The 6263-nt window shown below is 42.6% G+C and overlaps 1 long non-coding RNA gene across 1 annotated transcript in view; it reads left to right on the plus strand.

Annotated features, from left to right (window-relative positions):
• The window catches only part of LOC308636602, a 60722-nt gene that overhangs the window by 51522 nt on the left and 2937 nt on the right, over positions 1-6263 (plus strand). The window lies entirely within an intron of this gene.

The following is a 6263-nucleotide window of genomic DNA, read 5'->3' on the forward strand; positions in this document are numbered from 1 at the left end:
ACACTTTTTGGACCCTCTTCAGCACGAATTTTTATGAAGAGAAAAATATATCATTACTTCCAATTCAAATGAAAGATGATAGAATTTTATCCTAACTTATCATATATATTTTTCTTTTATGCTGAAAATCTTGCTTTTTAAGAACACAAGACTTCTTTGTTCACCCTATCTCTACTTCCTTATCTCCTTGTAGCCTTGAGGTTTTAAGTTTCACTGAAATCACTTTGAAGACTTCACCAGTGGCTCTCATCTAGCCAAATCCAGGGATCAGTTCTCAATCTTCATCTTGCTTAACCCCTCAGCTTCATTGGACTCCATTGACTACTCCCGGATTCTCAAAAGGTTTCCTGTGTTTAACTTCTAGGGAGTTGCATTCTTTTGGCTTTTGGTTTTTCCCATCTCACTGATATTTGTTTAAATTTTCCTACATGAAATAAGTACATATTTTTTTTCTTTTGCTTTCTGTTAGCATGTTGAATTCTTTTTCTGTGGTTTTTTTTTTTTTTTTTTTTTTTTTTTTTTTTGCAGTGCTGGGAATTGAAACTGGGGCTTTGCACATGCCAGGCAAACGCTCCACCACTAAGCCAGATTCCCCTCGCAGTGTGTTGAATCCTAATGACTAATTTTCAAATGTTAGGCAAACTCAAGATTCCTATGGTAAGTTTCCTGTGTTATTTCCACATTGCTGGATTTGACTTGCTAATATTTAAAAATTTTGGAGCTTATGTTCTTGAAGGTTATTTATCTAAAGGTTTCTGTTTAGCTTGCAATGTCTTTGACCTTGAAATCTGGATTCTTTTTCTTTTTTTTTTTTTTAAGAGAGAGAGATTTTTTTAATATTTATTTTTTAGTTCTCGGCAGACACAACATCTTTGTTTGTATGTGGTGCTGAGGATCGAACCCGGGCCGCACTTATGCAAGGAGAGCGCGCTACCACTTGAGCCACATCCCCAGCCCTGGATTATTTTTCTTTGAGACTGCTTTTAAGATCTTCTCTTTGCCTTTGGCGTTGTGCAGTTCAGCACAGTGTCTTTCTATTTTATTTATCCTGCTAAGTATATGTTGTGCTCCCTGGACTGTGGGATTCATCACATGTGGAGAATTGTGACCTTTATTAGTTCTGATATTATTTTGATTCCTTGCTTTTTTATTGTCTCTTGGGAACTCTGCTTTGGATCCTCTAAGATCTTTTCACTCCACCTTCTATATTTTATACATTTAAATTTTAAAATCCTTATATCTTTGATCTGTACTGGGAATTTTTTCAGATCTGTGTTTACTGATTTTCTCTTTTCCTAACTGTATAATTGACTTTTAACATTCATTGAATTTCTCCCTAAACAATCAGATAGATTATGTGGTTTCTTAGGTGAATCCATGTGATTTTTTTTTCCCACTTGAGACTGAAATTCAGGGACCCACAACCATCCCCAGGTCTATTTTGTATTTTATTTAAAGACAGGGTCTCACTGAGTTGCTTAGTGCCTTGCTAAAGCTGAGGCTGGCTTTGAACCCGCAATCCTCCTGCCTCAGCCTCCTGAGGCCCTGGAATAACAGGTGTGCGCCACCATGCCTGGTCTCTTTTAATCTTTAACAGTTTCTGGGCCTGGGCTTTTTTTTCTTTTTTCTTTTTTCTTTTTTTAATGACTTCTGGACTTTTAAAAGAGAATAAATAGAGAGGACAATTATTTTGTAGATTATTCTGCAGTTTGGGCTCTTATGATTAGATTGAAGTTATTATGCCTAGTCAGTAAGAACACCAGGAAGTGATATCTCCTTCTTCTGAGAGAGAAAGGACGCTGGTCTGTTTCTTTGCTAGTGATATTAACTTTGATCACTTGGTTAAGGTGGTGATTTTCAGGTTTCTCCATTGTAAAGTTATTAGGTTGCTTTTTGAACGTCAATAAAATCCGTTAGAAAGAAATTTAAGATAAAAAGAGAAACTTTATTTCAATAAACAGGCTACAAACCCACAGAAAACGAACATGTGTTCTGAAAGAACACAGGCAGGCGCTGGCTTACATAAAGTTCTGACCCACTTTCCCACCCAGGGGCGCTTGGCATGCTTGTGGGAAGTGCTCAGTCCTGATTGGCTGATTTTAAGTCATAGTCCAGTAGTCAGCTCTGACAGTGCTCAGTTTTGGTCAGTAGATCGCTGGTCCCCGTGATTGGTCAGGTCCAGTGGCAAAATGGTACTTTCTAGAGGCTGATTATCTTGGCAGTTGAAACAGGAATATTCCCAGGCAAGGGCAGCAGAGTTGAGTTGTGGTTCTCCCAGGAGGACGGAGTACACACGTGAACCCCGCTGTCCCCACGCTCAGCCTCCATTCTGAGATTGGGCCCAGTTACCCTCTAGGGACCTTTCTGGGAGGTTCGGCTTTTCTTCAAGTCACAGTCATTAGGAAGTGTGCTGTGGGAGGCCGGGATTAGGTAGGCATTTTACTCTCCATTAAACTGACATCTACTAGCGTTAGCACTGGTTAATGACAGCTTGACTCCAAGTTTGGTGTTTGTCACATACTGATTTTCCAGCGGCTTTATCCATAATGATTTGTTGGCGTTCTGTAAGAAGAAGCTTTCCTCCTTTATATTACAAACATAAGGAACCCTGCACGACTGTCATCGTTTACTTTCATTCTCAAATCGTTTTGTTTTTAACCGGTGGGAATTCCTTCAGGTCGCCTCCTGTGTTCTTTGGACATATCCTAGTCTTTCAGCACTTCTGAGGTTTCCGGAACAATAAACCTTCCAGTAAGGAAGCTGGGACCTTCCCTACTCCAGCACTAGAATCAGCCATTTCTCCAAAACGTGCTGCTTTTTTGTAGTAGAGAGTGGTGTTTAGGAGCTCAACAGCTGGTGATCAGTGTGCTCATTGTCATCGAAATGTCATTGACCCCAGACTCCACCAGTTGATGAACCTAGGGAATGTATGTATGTGTGTATACTTGCATGTATTCACACATATAAACTGCCCCATACATATAATTCTATTAAAAAATCTCAAGTTCATACTGATCTCTAGTTCTCATCCAACACTGTAGGGTTTATTGCCCTTTTCCATATTTGTGACTTTCTTTTCTGACAGTCCATATTTATTTTGTTATAACACATTGAGAGTGTTTTCATTATGTTTGTAAAAAACAAACCTACCTACTAACTAGAGGTCCATATTTGCCATTCTTTTTGTCTTTATTTGGAGGCTATGTAGTTGAAATATAGTTTTGCTGTTTCTATGGGATAGTGAACAATATTTTGAATTTTGCTAGGTTCATTTTTTCTCTTTGTATTGTTTTTAAGTTTGATAATGTAGATTTTCAAGTCTGATAATGTAGATTTCATTGTTATTTTGGGGTCATTTACAGAACAAAGGCAAAACTGGGAGAAAAGGCCACTCAGAGTAGTGCGGTCCTCCTCCAACCTTTCCAATCCCTTTTTATTCCTATTTCTCTTCCTTGGGTAACCAGTCTCACTAGGTTTTGGTGTATCTTTTCTTTGTATTTCTTTTTGCTAAGATAACCAGACACCTGTATATTATTCTTATTTCTTTTTTTCAAGTACAATGTGTAAAATCCCAAATGCTCCAGTGCTGCAAAATGTGTAACTTTTTGAGCCAACACTACGTCGCAAGGAGAAAATGCCACACCTGACATCATGAAGGGTCACAGTCAAAACAGGTATGCTAAAAAACTCTATAAAATGACCTTCAGGTTATGTGTATAGGGTATACAGGAAATAGATCAATTTCATGTTTAGACTTGGATTTCTTTCCCAATATTCCAATGTCCAAATAAATCCAAAATCTGAAACATTTCTGATTCCAAGCATTTTGGAAAAGGGATACTCATCCTGTGCTGTAAAAATTTTTGTTATCTTTGCTTTTTAAAAAAATTTAATGATTTATCTAGCCATTGTGCTGGTCAGTTACACGAACTGCCCCTTAATGATATATCTAGCCATTGTGCTGGTCAGTTACATGAACTGCCCATCTTTTTCCCAGCTGTACAGTACTCCATTGTACCCATGTGACATTCTTCATGTTTACATCTCCTATATTATAGGCATTTTGGTAGTTTCCAATATTTTGGAATTCCAAAGTATTATTACAGTGAATAATCTTGTGCATTGTGTTAGTCAGCTTTTTGTAGCTGTGACATGTACCTGAGAAAAACAACTTAAAAGAGAAAGGATTTATTTATTCATTTATTTATTTGTACTGGGGATTGAACCCAAGGGCTCTTAACTGCTGAGCATCTCCAGTCTTTTTTGGGGAGACAGGGTCTTGCTGAGTTGTTCAGGTCTTCACTTAGTTGCTGAGGCTGGCTTTGAACTCTTGATCCTCTTGCTGGGATTACAGGCGTGCACCACCATGCCTGGGAGGAAAGATTCATTTAGTCTCACAGTTTCAGCTAGGCATGGTGGCACATGCCTGTAATCCCAGTGGCTCAGGAGGCTGAGACAGGAGGATGGAGAGTTCATAGGCAGCCTCAGCAATTTAGCAAGATGCCCTATCTCTAAATAAAAAGGGTTGGGGATGTGGCTCAATGGTTAAGCGCCCCTGGGCTCAATCTCTTGTACTAATAAATAAATGAAAAATAAATAAGCTCATAGTTTCAGAAGTTCCAGTCTATGGTCATCTGGCTCCAAGACAGAATATCATGGCAGAAGGGCATGGTAGAGGACAGCTGCTCAGCCCAAGGCAGCCACAAAGTAGGGAGTGAGGAAGGGGCCAGGGGGCGAGATGAACCCTCCCAGGGTCCACTTCTGGTGACCTACTTTCCCCATCTAGGTCTCACACTGTTTTAACAGTAAAGGTTTTAGGGTAATAGTTGGTAGAGTCAGACCTCCTGGTTAGCTTCTCTTTTTCAGGTATTCCTAACTATTCTTACGCGTATTTATTCTGTGTGAATTTTAGTGCCAGTTTAGGCTCTAGGAAAAAAAATATTTTGACATTTTTATTGAAATTGCATTCAATTCATAAATTAACATGGAGACAACTGACAGATTTATCATATTGAGTCATCTTTTCCAAGAACCAAAGATGACTGTTCAAATCTGTTTTTGTGTCTTTCAGGAGTATTTTGATGTTTTCTTCATACAGATTTTGAACATTTCCTACCAAATTTATGGCTAAGTATTATTATCTTCTTTGTTGCTATTGGAAATGGGCTTGTTGCACCTTATATCCCCTACCTGGTTGTTATGTCATTGAAGGCTGTTGATTTCTGTAGGTCAATCTTATGTCTTGTTACATTACCACATGTGTAATACAGAGTATATTCTGTCACATTCTACTCTATCCATCTCACATAAAAACAGTGTTGTTCTATTTGAATTGATTTCTCTCCTCTTGGGGGCCTTGGGCGCTGGACTAGAGCTCTACCCCGAGCTCTGGAGAGTCCAGGATGCTCCTGTAACATAGGCTGGGCCCAGAGTCACAGGGCCAGGTGAGGCTCAGCCCTTCCTTTGTGGCCGAGTTTACTAAAAAATTCTATAAAATGACCTTCATGTTATGTGTATAGGTTGTACATGAAACAGATTAATTTGGGGAAGAGATGGGGTGCTCTGGGCTACTCATTGCACTCCCCCGTTGACTAGCTGTGTCCTGGCCCTAAGCTTTGGTGGCCCCAAGCGGTGCTCTTCAGGCCAGGGGTGCTGCAGGGGGCTGCAGGCGCCCCCACCAGGCAGGGCCCTGGGAAGGGCGACCCTGGGCGGAGCTTCCCCCCAGACCACCTCTCTCGGGGTCTCCTCCGGACCGGTGCCCGGGTGCGTGATCCCGGTGCAGGCCTGCGCCCAGCGGGCCCGGGTGGTCGGAGGCCGGCGCTGCGCTGGGAGCCTTAGCCACATGCACCCTCGCGGGCCCGCCGGCCCGTGCTTTGGCCGCAGGTCCTGCCACCTGCACAGGCTGTCCCTGGAGGAGTCAACGTGGGGTCACTGCTGCGGCAGCGCGACGGGTTCTTCTCCCCCATTTCCCCAAACGCCTGCCCAGGCCCGGCCCTGCCCAGATCGGCTCTGTCCACCCTAAGCCTCAGCGGCGGTGTGCCCCAGGCGTGGCACCTCCCACCACCTGCGTGGGAGCCGGGAAGCAGAGGCCCGCGCCGCAGGGAACGCGGGCACCCAGGCGCCCGCTGCCGCCGCCTGCCGCGCGGGACCGGCACTGCACCCTTAGAGCACCGCAGATCCCGCCCCGTCGGTACCGGTACCGAGTCCTCTGCCTTTAACCAGCACCTTAGTCTTTGAGGGATCTTTAGAATTCCTCTGGGCTC

The sequence above is a fragment of the Spermophilus citellus genome, assembly GCF_964194105.1.
Source record: "Spermophilus citellus genome assembly, chromosome: 17".
Lineage (NCBI taxonomy): Eukaryota > Metazoa > Chordata > Mammalia > Rodentia > Sciuridae > Spermophilus > Spermophilus citellus.